Source organism: Danio rerio, chromosome 1 (genome assembly GCF_052040795.2).
Source record: "Danio rerio strain M-AB ecotype USA chromosome 1, GRCz13ab, whole genome shotgun sequence".
In the NCBI taxonomy this organism is placed as follows: Eukaryota; Metazoa; Chordata; class Actinopteri; order Cypriniformes; family Danionidae; genus Danio; species Danio rerio.
This window is the reverse complement of record NC_141021.1, coordinates 39,756,668-39,773,114: the sequence shown is the minus strand read 5'-3', so window position 1 is coordinate 39,773,114 and position 16,447 is coordinate 39,756,668. Positions and strand designations below refer to the sequence as shown.

The following is a 16,447-nucleotide window of genomic DNA, read 5'->3' as shown; positions in this document are numbered from 1 at the left end:
TGAGGAGTTTTGACAGGCCAAAATGGGTGTTGGTTTACACTACCATTGAGAAATTTATGAGCCAATTTATGATTCACCACTCAAATGATTCCTAAGTTTCCATAAATAACCTAAGTTCCATACCATAGTCATCTTTGCTTTGAAGAATACCCCTTCCTCCCCTAGTCCTCCTCCTTTCCTAGATGGGTGGCACGGCGGCCCAGTGGTTAGCAGTGTTGCCCCACAGCCAGAACGTCACTGGTTCTAGTGCTTACCAAGCCAGTTGATATTTCTGTGTGGAGTTCACATGTTCTCCCTGTGCTTGGGTAGGTTTCCCCTGGGTCCCCTGGTTTCCTCCCACCATCCAAAAACATGCAACTGAAGTCAATACGTTAATTCAAATCAGCACTATAGACGTGCCCCTAATGAGTAGTTATCTCTTCATAACAATGCCTAAATGCTCACTAGTTTCAAACAGCGGGGGAGTTCTCGACATCTTCCTACTCTCTTTTCACCCTACAAATGGGAGGGAGCCCCAGGCTTGAGGATCTTATAAGCTCAGGGCTCTCTCCCTGGACAGCATGCCAAACACTCTATACAATCAATCATTAGCTAAGTGTGAACTCTTAGCTAATGATTAATGCGTAATGCTTAATGATTAATGAGTAATGCGTGTAAGCCTTTTTTTAGTAATTCTGAAAAGAATTTGGTTATTTATTAGAACTTATTTAAATTTGTTTCCAGCCCCCAGTTCAATCTGACTCCAATTTTAAGTGACTGTCAAATTTAGACTGTATTTCTAATTATAAGAACAGATCACATCTGTCGTTTATGTTGATTTTTATCAACGTGCCTCCTGCTCACTCATACTAAAAAAGTAGTAAATTTAGTTATTTCCATACAATTTGTTGAGTCAGCAATAACTACAAATTGAAAAGTCTCTGAGCTGAAGAGCCTACTGTTCCAAACAGTCTCGTGCAAATTTTTTTTTTTTTTTTTTTTTTTTTTTTGGATTTCATGTACACAGATCAAGGTAGCATCAGCCTCAAAATAATCTACTGGATATAAACAGATTTCAGGAGAATTTAGAATGAATCAAAACTTAACACTTTATTTTTCAGATTTATGTGTATCATGCCAATTACAGAATCAATCAGTAAATCCCAATTCAGAAGTAAATGCACAAAATCAATTACTCAAAGATAATTCCAAGAGTATAGATGGAAGACCAAATTATGAATAGCATTGAGCTTAAGAGCTCTTCAATACAGGCCAGTATGGTTACAGAGTTGCGACACCAGGACAGTTTATTCTTATCGATAAATACCTCATGAAAGCAATGAATGGTTCTTTAGTTAAAGTTAACCAGTGACTTAGGATTTACTCATCTGTTAGGATTTTATCAAAAGTTATCAATAAAACATTTAGTCACACCTGAGTATTTATTAATGCCAGAGGTGGGCGGCACAATTCTGGCTAAAATGAAAATCAAAATTTACTTGCTTAAAATCAAGATTTTCTCACGAGTCTGTAGATGTAAAATTAAGGTTAATATGAGTAGGCAGTTATTTTTGTTATTTCTCAAACATATAGGAAAACAACAACAATAATAATATTAGGCCTATGTGTAGGTCTGTTGTTGGTAAAACGCTAAATTTTATGTATTTTACGTCTTTAAACAGTGGACTTGAACAGACTTTAAAAATGTCCTGGTTTTGAACATTAAAGCAATGACATCAGAATACAACTATTTATAATTCTAAAGTTTCATAATTATGTTTGAGACATATGCTTGTGATTTGTCATTGACAACATTATTAGGCTATTATTTTACTGGTAAAATCAGACACCTCTGGATGAGGCATAAGACTAAAAAATGGTCATCCAATTAAAATTTGTCAGGCCGATAATCCCCATAATTCTGATAAGTAGCCCAAACTGTCTGTCAGCAAATGTAGATTTGTAAATCTGCGCAGCTGTTCACGCAGATCCACCGTTTGCATGTTCACGCCATTTACTTGCACACAAGAAAGACAGCAGTAAAAACAAATGCAGAGTCAAAACTTTTTCCAATACTGAACCAATATTGAAGTTACTTTTGCACACTGTGGAAAGGATGACACCACGGTTGAAGTATTTCTTTTAGACAGGTAATTTTTTAAAAACTATTTTAGTCATGCAAAACTTGTAGAAAATGTAGGTTTTGTTGTTAGACGAATAGATTATATGCTCAGAAGTGTTGTTTAGCCATTAAAACCTCTTGGTACAAGATTGATGTGACTATTTTCAAATTTATGAGGGACCTTTGACAGCATCGATGTAAAATTATTTGTTTTTTTTAACAAAACATCAGTAAATAGCGCTATTCTGCCTAGCCTACTTTGCAGAAGAGCAGTTGGTTTTATGTTCACATTGGCTCCCTATATTGTTTCCCATACTACTCTGAATCTTCAGCCTGAAATAGCATGCGAGTATGGCTTGGGAATAAGTGTAATTCCAGTGTGCTGCTGGCCAACCACTTAGCATTCAGTAGTCGCTTTAGGACAAAGTGTGAGAGTGAGATGAGCGATCCTTACATGCATGAAATATTGCACATTACGACAAGTTTTGCTTGCAACACAACTGAAAGTGTGCTAGATATAATAGAGTTTTCGTTCGGAATTGTAGTATTACAAGTATAGTAGTATTATAGTATTATTAGGGATATAACAATATTGTAAATACCGTGATACTGCAATAGTAATTTTTTTCAATATTACCGTAGGCGCATGACTTAATAAAACTATATTTCTGAGAAAAGTTTGCTTAGGCGAATGAAGCGAACGGGAGGTAGTGGGAACTACAATTCCCATCAGCCTAGGCGTGGTCATTATCCTTTGCGGTCTGTTGTCACTACAGATCCAGTTATGCGGAAATGGAGTGTGTTGCTAGTAGCAGGAAAGAAAAAGAGCTGGAAATGATCGAACCTAAAGCGGGTTTTAAATCGGATCTGTGAAAGCATTTCGGTTTCTTTCTAAAAAGATACGAAAAAGAGAAAAGGTGGCAGACAAAGAAAAAAACAATATGCAGGCACTGCCAGACTGGTGAAATATAAGTCGGGGAATACGACTAAAACAGTCATGGGGACTGCAGAACACAGCAGTTAGATTGATGCAGACATTGACTTGACAGAGATCCCAGCTTTTACCAGATTATAGTTATATGATTATTTTCCTTAAAAAACCCATCTCTATCTAAGTGAGTGATTAAATGTTGAATGTGATGAGTTTTCAACAATACTAAATTGAAACTTTATTTTTTATATAGTTTAATAGTTTTTAATAGTTTTAAAAAATTTTTAAATTGAAAAATTGAAGTTCCTGTTTTAAAACTAACTTTAAGGTGCGCGTTCGTGTTTCAGGGGGTATGGCTTTGGACATAAGATATTTTGCTAACCTGTTAGTAGAGCTGCACAATTAATCGTAAAAAGATTGCGTTCTCAATTCGACCCCCTAGACTATTTTAATCCAGCATTTCACCGATTCTGTCAAACATATTTTCAAGTTCAGAAGAGAAGCAATGGTGGCCACACAAGTCTTCACATTGTTTTACTTGCGTTGTTCAGCAACGTGGACACCTCCAAATGATGTTGAAAGTGTCACATGCTGTATTTATAAGATATAATTCACCTCAAAAATGTCATTTCTGTCTTCATGTAATGTAGCGCCTCTGAATGAAGTCTACTTTAGTGAACAGAACTTGCATAGACTGTGAATAACAAGTAATAAAGTTGTAAATAACATTCAGTTTGTGGCACAGAGTGGTCGACTGGGAGCCGTGCAGGAAGTGAACCGCTCTTAGCAGTGGAAATGAAACCGAAAGCGCGCACAGTGTTGCCAGATGTAGCTTCCAGCCCAAAAAGTATCCAAAACCGGCCGAAATGCAAAAATACCCACCCAGTCTTCTGTGTTCACGAAAATCACGTCAGTGACAGATTTTAAGCAGAAAATAACAGGTTGTAAGCATATGTCTCAAACATAATAATTCAACATCAGAATTATCATTAGCATTAATGACCAGGACAAATCTAAAGTCTGTTCAAGTCCAACATTCCAAGCCTATACAAAATTTAGCATTTTAACAAACAGTACAGCTACACAAAGCCTATTGCTGTTTTACCACATGTTTGAGAATAATAATAGCTCACTCATATTAACCTTTATTTTATATCTACAGAATTCATAGAAAATTGTGATCTTTATTTTAGGGGAAAAAAAAAAAAATGTGATTCTCAATTTAGCTAGAATCGTGCAGCTCTACCTGTTAGCATTTTGGCAGATCACCTACTGTACCTTTAATGCATACATATATTTAACAACTAAAGGCTGCATGATATAAAGTAATATTCTTTAAGTATGTTCATGTGTGGTTCTGTACAAAAAGTTAATAGGCACAGTGTGTTCTATTAACTGATTCGAACCCCATTAAAATCTGCATGGATAACAATCAGCATTTGCGCTAGGTCGTTTTGTATTTGCCAAGTTAAAAAAGCAATACAATGCCTGGTCAGTAAGATACCATCAGTAGGCTGGTACAATCATTAACAGAAGACCTAAACAAAAGAGAGAGGATGCACCTCAGCAACTTGTTTTTCACACGTTGTCTCCTCATTATCCACAGGGTCAACGCAGACTACAAATCTCATTACAATCTAGTGACAATGTTCGAGACATTTTTCAGATTTGCTGCTGCACTGTTAGTCATGCATTAAATAAACTAAACACCAAAACACACTCTTAAAAGCCTGGGGGGATTGAAGTTATTCTCGCCAAGACGCAACCTTAACGACACACTGGGCTTCTAAAGTCATGTCTATGCATTTAGTATTGATTTTGCCACTGTGACATGGATCATTCATTGATCTTCCCAAGCTGGCAAGTGGGACGGAGAGGAAGCTGTGTTAATAGAGACTCTGATTTGACTCTCCTCTGAAAATTTTGAGCAAACGAGTAGTTTCAAAGGCCACCCCAGTGGATGTGCATTGGACTCTTTGCAACAGCTATCAATTAGAGTTGTTTTAAGCCATCTCAAGCAGATGATTAAAGAGCACTGTGATGTCCTCGCTGAAGGAGGACTAGGAGTCCATTAGCAGTTCACACATACTGAATTATGATTATTATTTGGGTATGATTATTAGCATTAGGATTTATAAAATTGTACACATTATAAAACTAATATATTTCATTAGAAAACATTGGTGTGCAATGACAAACAGTAACGAACTGAAATACTTTATAGAAGATTTACAGGTTGTAGACTGTTCACCATTTCATTTTAATACATGAATGAATTATATATTTGAAGCCAGTATATACAGCATCATACACTTAGAAAAGTATATGATGTCTGTTTTGAATTTAAATAAATTAAATTTAGTAATGTTCAACTTAATTTAATTGTTTAAATTCAGCTTAAATAAAAGGTTTACAACCACTTTAAGAAACATAAATCCAAGGAGTTGGAATCGTTCGAAAAAAAAAAAAATTTACTGCATATGATATGTCAATCATTTTCAATATTCATGGCAAACTCTATAAGTTTAAATCCTAAATTTTAAATACAATTACATTTATTAATAATTTTATTATAACTACAATATCACTTCAACACACTCTTCAGAAGAATTTACTAATTTTTATACAAAATTCACTCAGTGAATACGGTTTATTCCCTTCTTTATCAGGGGACCACCTAAAAGAAATTTAAATATGCAGTAATAATAGTAAATTGTGCTGAATTTTTAAACTTAATATGACAAAATGTCTCACAATCTCAAATTATTAAAGGGTCACGAAACACCAAAACACATTTTTTAAACTGTTGACAGTCATATATGTGTCCTACGCTGCTATAAACACTATTAGGACACATATATTTCACTAAAAGGTGAAAATTGTTTGTTTTTGCGTTATTTTGAGCAAATTCATTCTCACGGTTTGAAACAAATTTTTGCTGCGTCACGCCAATTAGATACTTGTGTGTATTCCAGTTTGGAGACTGGATGTCTGTACCTACGTGTGCATCATGACGTCTCTGAGTGTGCAGCATTAATGAGAAAGACTTGGTTCAAACCAATCATCGCATTCTATTGTGTATGCGGTTCAACCTTATTAATATGAATGATAGCTTCGAAGACTTTTTTTTTTACCTGTTACAGTGTTCAGATGGCAGAGAGACGCCACGATGTGTTGCCAAAACAAGTGGAAGAAGAAGAATTTGGAGACATGGGTTGTCAGTGTTGCGTTTATTAATGTGCTGCAAAGAAGGTTTCGTTTTCATTTCCTTCCAAAGAGCGCAGCTGGACTCACGTGTGGAATACAGTGCACGCAACAGTAAAAACTTTTACAGCTTGTAAAAACATTTTTACCCGAGAGCTTTTTACATCTGGAATTGGTGAAATCCGGATTTACCGCTTGTCTCTGTTTAAAAAATGAATTTTATTTTATTTTATTATATATTTAAAATGAAGGGCATGCAGGAAATGTTCCTGAATAAAAGTGAAAGTGCCAAACTGCAGTTAAAGTCCACAAATTAATAATTTGGCAAAAAACTCTATTACTGAAGCCCATGTAAACAGTCACTGTCTCTCCCATGCGCCTCTCCTTTTTGCCTCTGGGAAAATCAGCATGTGCCCAAAAGTAAACTCCAATTTTATGCAAAATCTTCCCTCTTTCTCTCCCCCGACACTCCCACCTAAACAGAGCTGGACACACCCACTTTCCTGACTTTTTCCAAACTAGATGTGTGAAAAAACCCTGCCGAGACAGGGAGGTTTGTGGCCCTTTAAAAAAGGTCAAAAATATACACTCACCAGCCACTTTATTAGGTACACCTGTCCAAATCCTCATTAACACAAATTTTAAACCATGGCAGCAACTCGGTGCATTTAAACATGTAGACATGTTCAATACAATCTGCTGCAATTCAATCTGAGCAACAGAATGGGAAAGTATCTAGTGAAGTATCTAAAAAATATCTAGTGAGCAGCTATTCTGTGGGTGCAAATGTCTTGTTGATGCCAGAGATCAGAGAAGAAAGGCCAGACTGGTTTGAGCTGATAGAAAGGCAACAGAAACTCAAATAAACACTCTTACAACTGAGGTATGTAGAAGAGCATCTCTGAGCGCACAACATGTCCAACCTTGAGGTGCATGGGCTACAGCAGCAGAAGACCACACCGGGTGCCACTCCTGTCAGCTAAGAACAGGAAACTCACGCAACAATTCGCACAGGCTCTCCAAATTTAGGAAAATAGAAGATTGGAAAAACGTCGCCTGGTCTAAGAAGTCTCGATTTCTGCTGCGAAATTCGGATGGTAGGATCAGAATTTGGCTTTAACAACATGAAAGCATGAATCCATCCTGCCTTGCATCAACAGTTGTCAACGCCACAGCCTACCCGAGTATTTTTGTTGACCATGTCCATCCCTTTATGACCACAGTGTACCCATCTTCTGATGGCTACTTCCAGCAGGATAGTGCCATGTCAAAGCGCAAATCATCTCAGACTAGTTTCTTGAACATGACAATGAGTTCACTTTACTCAAATGGCCTCCACAGTCACCAGATCTCAATCCAATAGAGCACCTGAGATGTGGTGGAACGGGAGATTCACATCATGGATGTGCAACCGTCAAATCTGCAGCACCTGCGTGATGCTATCATGTAAAAATGTACCCAATACCTGGTAGAATCTATGCCAAGAAGGATTAAGACAGTACTAAAGGTGGTCTAACCCGGTTACTAGTAAGGTGTACCTAATAAAGTGGTCGTTGAGTGTAAAAAAAAAAAAAGCTACTAAAATTCCATACATTTTACACACTTAAATCATGAATCACAAACTTTTGTATTATTGATATTTTAGATTACACAACAATTTTCAAGTTCAATATTTATTTTTGTATTATTTTCATTAATTCGTTTTCTTTTAGGCTTAGTCCCTTTATTAATCTGGGGTCGCAACAGTGGAATAAACCACCAATTTATCCGGCATGTTTATTCGCACTGGATGCCCTTCCAGCCCCAACCCATCTCTGGGAAATGTATTATTTTCAATTTAGCAAATAATTTAATCTCATTATATATTTTAAGATAAGCTATCGTGAATAAAATGTAGTCTCCCATTCACTCCCAATATGACCTTTTATGTGACTACAAAGATAGTGAGCTTTATAACAGTTCTAGGAGTTTGGCAAGATAAATGCAAATTTTGCAAACAATAAAAATGAAATATTTTTAAACGATTATTCATGCACATAAATATGCAGCGCACTACTTTAATAGTGGCTGTTTTGAAGGAAAAACTCCCTTCTCCCTTCTGCATGTCTAAAGTTTATGGCCCACCCAGCTCAGAAAAAAACCTCTGGTCTCAAAATTAAATCCGAGTTTGAATAATAAACTAAAAGAATTCATAACCAATTTCAAACTAGAAAACCCATATTTACTATAATCCCAATAGCCGACGAAGGCATCATTAGTCCAACTTTAAGAGAGACTTCGATGTGTTGTTCAATCACAAGACACAAGCTCATTACTGTGACAATATAGCCAAACACAAAGGTAACAGCATATACTTTCCAAGTGTGTTAACGAATTGCGATGCAAAACTGTACCCAATACAGCATTAACCTATCACGGAATAATTGAATGTTTTTATAAATTGCCTCATTAGGATTATGAACAAGCCTTCCACGATTCACAGAAATCATTTAGCTTGTGAACAGCCTATAAGTTATCCTCCTGCTAAACGAAATCCAATTAACATCTGTTTATCAGGCTGAATCAACAGCCATAAGTTTAGCTGCAATGACTGTGACAAACAATTAGCTCTAATTGCAATGTATGCGACAGAATAGAAGAGACGCGAGCCGAGCGTGAGCGTTCTGACACAAAACAATGATAACTTCTTTACACTGATTCACACATGCTGTAGCATACAAATGAGCCCCCAATTCTTTTAAAAATGCTTCCAAAATATTTTGTGATTTTTATTATTTTTTATTAAAGATGTTGTTGTTTCTATAAGGATACCATGTAAACATTTTAGGTGAAGAGACAAATGAGAAAAAAGGGCTTGCCAAGTACTACAAATTACAAAGTAGGCAACAATGATCTTCAATTTAAACCAGATTTCTCTCTATTAAGCCATGTCTCACTCTCTTTTAATGAATGTTTTACAAGTATGTATAAGAACTATACATAAAGAAGAATTATCTTTGTCTCAAGTTTTTTTTTTTTTAATCAATAAGGAACGTTGCAAAGATCAAAGAGAAATGCTGATGTTTCTTTAAAATTATAATATTAACAACAATAATAGTATTTAAAACATGTTTAAAATGCAGACATATTTGTAAGCCCTATTCAAACTGTGCAGTTTTTTTTTTTTTAAATAAATAATTCTTTACTATTGTAGCTTGCCAAACTGTATGAACACGATTGCCATGTCACACTGTAAGATCTCAGTCGTCATGTTAGACTGAACAACAATCAAGATGGGCCAAGCAGACACAAAACTGTTTGATGTCATCTATTCATGACATTTTCTGAAATTATTTTCACAGCAAAACAATCTGTATTTTTTTTTACTTATAACATGGCTTAATTAAAAAAAAATAATAAATAAATAAATAAGCAAATAAATAAATAAAGTTTCTATTAACATTTCCTCAAGGTGGTTTGAAGTTGTTGTGCTGATTGCAACATCACATTCAACACTATTATTGGTTCTCGGTTTGATGCTTCTTGTAAGAGAGTCTCAGTGCAGGTAAGTGTCTGAAGTTGTCTGACTCTGCCAGAATTTAATTAAAGGGAAAATCTAATTGTTATGGCTGTTGGTGAACACATGAACGCCAATCATCGATCAAAGGCTACAGATTTTAGCCTGGGTTTTATAAATCTTTCAGGTTTTCCGAAATTTTTCCGAAACAACCAAATTGCGGATGAAATTGCACAGTGTGAGCGGAGCTCTTTTTTAAATTAAAGATACTGATTTTGTATGAATTAATTAATGATTAGTAATTATTTTTAATTTCATTCGGATTAATTTTTAAATTGCATTATAGGTTTGTTATTTATATTTTATTTATATATAATGTACTATATTAAATTGTACTAGTCCTAAATTGTAAAAAATTATCAAGAGAATTGTAAAAGTGTTTATATATATTGGGACAAAAAGTACAGTGAGAAGAGGATTGTGAATTGTATTAATTCGTGAGATCATGAGGTCAGAGGTTTACAATCTTTTACTGCCATTTAAATCTGTTAACATGCAAGTTAACTTTAAGTTTTTGCTCGAATTTCAATTAAAGTTTATTTATAAACTAATTTTGGGAGGAGCACATGATAATGATTGAACATGGCTGGTTCTGCATTAACTAACGCACTATTCACCAATCAGATGATTCCTAACCCACTATAAATAGCCAGGGTTTCTTACTACAGTTTTTTCACCTTGAAGAATCCCCCTTCCACCCCTACTTCTCCACCTCTCCCTGCATAGGGTGGCACGGTGGCCCAGTGGTTAACACTGTTGCCTCACAGCAAGAACATCACTGGTTCAAATTCTTAACAGGCCAGCTGTTGTTTCTAAGCGGAGTTTACATGTTCTTCCCGTGCTCACGTGGGTTTCCTCCGGGTTCTCCGGTTTCCTCCCACATTCCAAAAATGTGTCATAAGTGGATTTATCAATTTTAAAAAAAGCACAACAGTCAAGATCCTATCCAGCAGTTTATTTCTACCTAGCAATTATAATCTGCATCAGCTCTTAACCAGTACTTAATTTGTGAATTACAAGGTCCTGGAACAGATCGGGGTAATGGATCTGGCATGTTACCCAAAGATGTAGAGGTGTCACGCACGGAAGTTGGGAAGGTTGGGGAGTAACGGAAGAAATTGAAAGTGAACAGCGGATGGGGGAGGAGGGCGGTTGAGAAGAGGGATCGGTAAAATGAGGTGCCGGATCAGATTTTAGAGGTGCTGGATCAAATTAAGCCATGCTCTTAACCAGTGGTCACCAATCTTGTTCCTGGAGGTCCGGTGTCCTGCAGATTTTATCTCCAACCCTAATCAAACCCACCTGAACAAGCTAATCAAGGTCTTACTAGGTATACTTGAAACATCCAGGCAGGTGTGTTGAGGCAAGTTGGAGCTAAACCCTGCAGGGACACCGGCCCTCCAGGATTGAGATTGGAGACCCCTGCTCTTAACAACGGGGGGAGACCTGAGCTCAAACTCCCCTCTTGCACTGCAAACGGGAGCCCCGGGCTCAAGGATCTTATGAGCTCAGGGCTCTCTCCCAGGAAAGGATGCCTAACTCACTTTATAATCAATCATCAGCTAAGTGTGAACTAATAAAAAAAAACATATTGTAGGGAGTAGTGAGTTTTCCATCTTAACTTTATGTATTAATGCTAAATAACAAATGATGAATAGTATTACTTACATAATTGCAATATATACTGTAGATAGAGTAATATTATTCATGACAACACTGTCATCACATGAGGATCATGGGTTAAAAATAACTGCGGCTTAAAATACAAATGTAACACAAAGTAATGTAAAAATGTGCATGAGTTATTTTTTTTTTTTTTACATATTAATGAATCATTATATATGTTGCATTGATTTACAAACTCTTTATTCATCAACTGACTCAATACACAAGAAAAAAAAAAAGATAAAACTACTGTTTAATCTAAAACGGAAAGGTGTCCAAATAAGAGCCAGAGGGGTGAGGGCAAATTGGATGAACAGCTTTTAGTACAACTCCATTTGATTGAATTGAAATTTAATTCCATTAGAAGGACATTTCATCCCAACCTTGAACCTTGTGTGACACAAAAAAAAAAAAAAAGGAAAAAAAATCAATTTACAAGCTGCGTGTAAGCCAGTTACATAGACCGACTGCAGGAGCCATGGCTTGGATGTCCAGGAATACTCATTATCCTCTTCCTTGGTGGAATTACACAATGTTTCAAAAAGGGTAGCAAAGAACTGAGATGGTTTAGTAGAGTGTTATTTCAGCAAACAAGTAAATACTCTCTTCGATTGGACTGATATAGTTGCATGAATATTTAACCAAGTCTTCTTCGCGGAGTCAAATTTATCTGAATATTCAAAGCTAGAAAGCTTGCGAGCGTAATGTGAAATCAATAAATCTCTGCCAAAACAAATAGGTATGACCCGAGGAGACTGAACTTCTAATACTGAGGCTCTCATTTTCTAGATTATAAATAATTCATAAATCAAAAGAAATGCACCAAGATCAACAAACAAACAAACAAATACACCCCCATCAGAAGCATACCTTTATGATGTTACACGAAATAACTATGATAATGTGCAATAATGACACACAATTTTCCAAATGCATCCCATGACCTCTTCCCTCTGTAATTTACGGCAGCGATCGCTAAATGGACAGGATGATACCAGGGGACTTTCAGAAAGAGTCGGATGGGGGATCAAAGGGGGATGTTCAAGTCAGATGCGCCTCCAGTCTCACACACATATATATATATGGTATTAAGCTGCATTCCCTAACAGCACATCTCACATGCAGCCTCTTCATACTCCATTAAAGTGTCAGAGAGCCCTTGAAGTGTCACCTGTACACCATTAGCTGCTTCATCTAATTCATACGGCACTCTGGGGCCATGGCCAAACAATTATGCCAGTGCTAACATTGGTTTTCAGAAGTCGGCGAGGATCATGTTTGAACATCCTCTCTTCTAAGAGGGTAATTTTTGTATTCAGATGCCTAACATGCTTTCAAAAAGCCAGTGCAAGACCTGATGGAACCTCGGGGAGCTTTCAAACAGATTTTCAAAGCCATATTCAGAAATGCTTCAAAATATATATATATTAAAAAAGAGCTCTTAGAGACTAAATTCTCCAAGAATCAAAAAACATGCTTGTTTGTAACAAATGTAGGTTTCTGTCAAACTATTTTAACAGCAGAGCATAAAATGTGTTGATGTTATGCTGCCCTCTAGTGGACGAATAATTATAGAAATGATTATTCTTATGATAGATCATTTAGGCTTTCATTTTATCGTTATTAATAATGTACCCAGCAATTCCTAAAGGGCTGTGATACTTAGTTTACACATCCAAGTAATGAATAGACAACTTCAAAAACATCAAAGCTCTCTTGGTTATATTCCTCAAAAGATATTCTATTTGATGCCAAAATTGGAACACTTCGTCACAAGGAATCAATACATGTTTTCTGAGATGTTAATGTATGATGAGTTCTTTGTGGTTGTGTTTGCAGTCCGTTTGCTGTTTTAAATAAAAGTGTGGGGGATTGTGTTGGGACAGGAACTAAACTGGATGCATGTTTGCGGGAGATAAAACAAATCATTTGTGATTGCGAGAGTGCGTGGCTTTACCTCGGATGAAGACATTCGAAGTCTGGGTCTGACTGTGAAGAGTTGTTTACTCGGGAAACTTATTTTGTTGTAGTTTATTCGGCGCCTTCTCTGGAAACAAACATCGTGGGGTAAAGAAAAACAAGAAAATAGCTGGCATAGGTCAAAAGAGCCTCGATTTGAAACCATCTATGATGCAAGCACGTGCTATGTGAACTGACGCATACACGTGAACGGACGCACGCACGTAAGTGTTCCCAACCAATTAACCAAGAAAAAAAAAATTAACCAAGAAATTACATTGTGTGAATATATATATATATATAAATATATATATATATAGTAAATTTGTTGTGCCTTCTATTATTTTCGATTATCAGCATTTTATAAAAAATGTATGTTATTTTATTTAAATTTAATTATGTATAAAAATAAAACTATATAATAAATATTAGATATTAAAATTATATTCATTCATTCATTTTCTTTTCGCCTTAGCTCCTTTATTAATCCGGGATCGCCACAGCGGAATGAACTGCCAAATTATCCAGCACGTTTTATGCAGTGGATGCCCTTCCAGCTGCATCCCATCTCTGGGAAACATCATTACACACTATTACACTACAGACAATTTTTAGCCTACCCAATTCACCTGTACCACATGTCTTTACACTGTTGGGGAAACCGGAGCACCCGGAGAAAACCCATGTGAACGCAGGGAGAACATGCAAACTCCACACAGAAACGTATCTATGATACACTCTATACATATACTCACATGATACACTTCATACATATGCACACATGATACAAACATTATACACATGATACACTCTTGTCAGGGTCTGGCATAGAACCCAGGGCTCTGGTATGAAAGGTGAGTCACGTAATCACTGATCTACTGGAAGTTGATGAACTCAAACCCTCAAAAATTAACATATGCACACATGATGCAAAAATACATATACACATATAATATAATACATATGCACACATAAAACACTCCATAAATATACACACATGATACATAAACACATTTACAATAAACTTTTTACATATGCACACATGATACACTAAACATATACACACACATGATACACTCTATACATATACACTCTTGTCAGGGTCTGGTATAGAACCCTGGTCTCTGGTTTAAAAGGTGTGATACGTAAACACTGAGCTACTGTAAGTTGATGAACACAAACACTCAAACCAGAACATATTTACACATGATACAAATATACTCTCTATACATATGCACACATGATACACTCCATACATATACACACGGTGTTGGGGAGAATACTTTGTAAATTTATTTAGTTACAGAATACAAAATGCCTGCTTTAAAATGTATTTTGTTACGTATTCCGTTACTTTGCTTAATCCCGGTACTGTATTCTAAATACTTGGAATACTTCCCCTTGAAAACAGCCTTCAAGTCTATTAAAGAAAAGAAAATCTTCAAAATAGTTTATGTATACCAAGGTAATGTAACAGGTTCTATCCAACATTTTAATTTCTATTATGAAAACTTCTCGAGTTAACGCTGGTGATTGCAGTTGGGAGTGTAGCTTCTGTTTCTATGGTTTCAGCGGCAATATAGTAATACTATTATGGGCCAGACACGCATCACCCGAAGTATTCCAATGGTATTAGGAAAGTAACTGTATTCTAAATACCCTGTTTAAAAATAGTAACTGTAATGCAATACAGTTAGATCCATAGAATGTAATACATAGATTCATATGAAAGGTGAATCACTTAACCATTGAGCTACAGGAAGGTGATGAACTCAATCACTCAAACGATGAACATATACACACATGATACACTCTATACATATATACACATGATACACTCCATACATATGCTCAAATAATACAGTCTATACATATACACATCATACATTTTATACATGTGCACACACAAGATGAATCACTTAACCACTGAGCTACATGAAGTTGATGAACTCAATCACTTAAACGATGAACATACACAATCTATACATATGCACACATAATACATAAACACATATACTCACATGATATACATACAGTATCACATACATTCTTTACATATGCACACTCTATATATGCACACGATCTACACATACACATACATCATACACTTCATGCATACGCCCACATGACACACTCCATACAAAAGCACACACATGATACACTCCGTACATATGCCCAAACGATACACTCAATATATAAATATATATATACATATGCACATTTAAATTAATAACATCAACAAAAAAAATCATATTGGGGTGGCCACAGGGGTGGCCCGAGTTAACCCTGGGGTGGCCACCCTTGGGAGCGCCCCTGACAAGTAGCAGTGCAATATGGCTGTATATTAGCACTGGTGGGAGGCGTGCCACCAGTGATGATATGCAGCCATATTGCACTACTATGAGAGTGATTTTGAGTTTACACAACAGTATGACGGCATAACCGTGTTTATAAAAAAAAAATGAAACACAGAGAGTCTAAAAAGCCTTTTTTATATTAGGAACTACTTTCTTCCGCCATTCATTCACATCAGCAGCTGACGTCAAAACAGCAGAAGCCGTTACTAATTTACCAACGTCACTTTAGAGCTAGTATTTAAATGATTCTCAAGAGTAATGTGTAAAATGATGACAAACGGCTGATTTTGCTCACACTTTAAGATTATAAGGCTGAATGTGACATGAAATGCCATCCGTCTAAACAGATACAGTGGTAGAGCGAGAATCACACACTTGCCAGACTTGAACTGAGCTCCCATGCATGTGTGCTTACATCTCAAAGGTAAAACAACCACAGAAGTCTTCTTAAAGGGGACATGACATTTATATACAATGCATTTCAAACATTAAGTGACCGTTATAATATCAGAGTAATTAACCCTGAAAAAAGCAGTGCAATAACTACCAGTCTGCTGTTGTAATTGCGAGAAGGAAAAAAATAAACCAATGCGGGCATTTCTGCTTTCTTTCTCAATGCACTACAATTACTTATTGTAATGTTATAAATACAGCACTACAACATACAAAAGAGA

General features: G+C 36.1%; 1 protein-coding gene across 3 annotated transcripts in view; it reads right to left on the bottom strand.

The window, feature by feature from the left end:
* Positions 1-13,580, bottom strand: part of galntl6 (polypeptide N-acetylgalactosaminyltransferase like 6) — a 708,600-nt gene extending 695,020 nt beyond the window's left edge. For all 3 annotated transcript variants that reach the window (XM_087236265.1, XM_087236264.1, XM_087236267.1), the window contains exon 1: positions 13,415-13,580. The gene's annotated coding sequence lies outside the window, so the exon portion shown is untranslated. The remainder of the gene's footprint in view (positions 1-13,414) is intronic.
* Between the last annotated feature and the right edge of the window lie 2,867 nt (positions 13,581-16,447).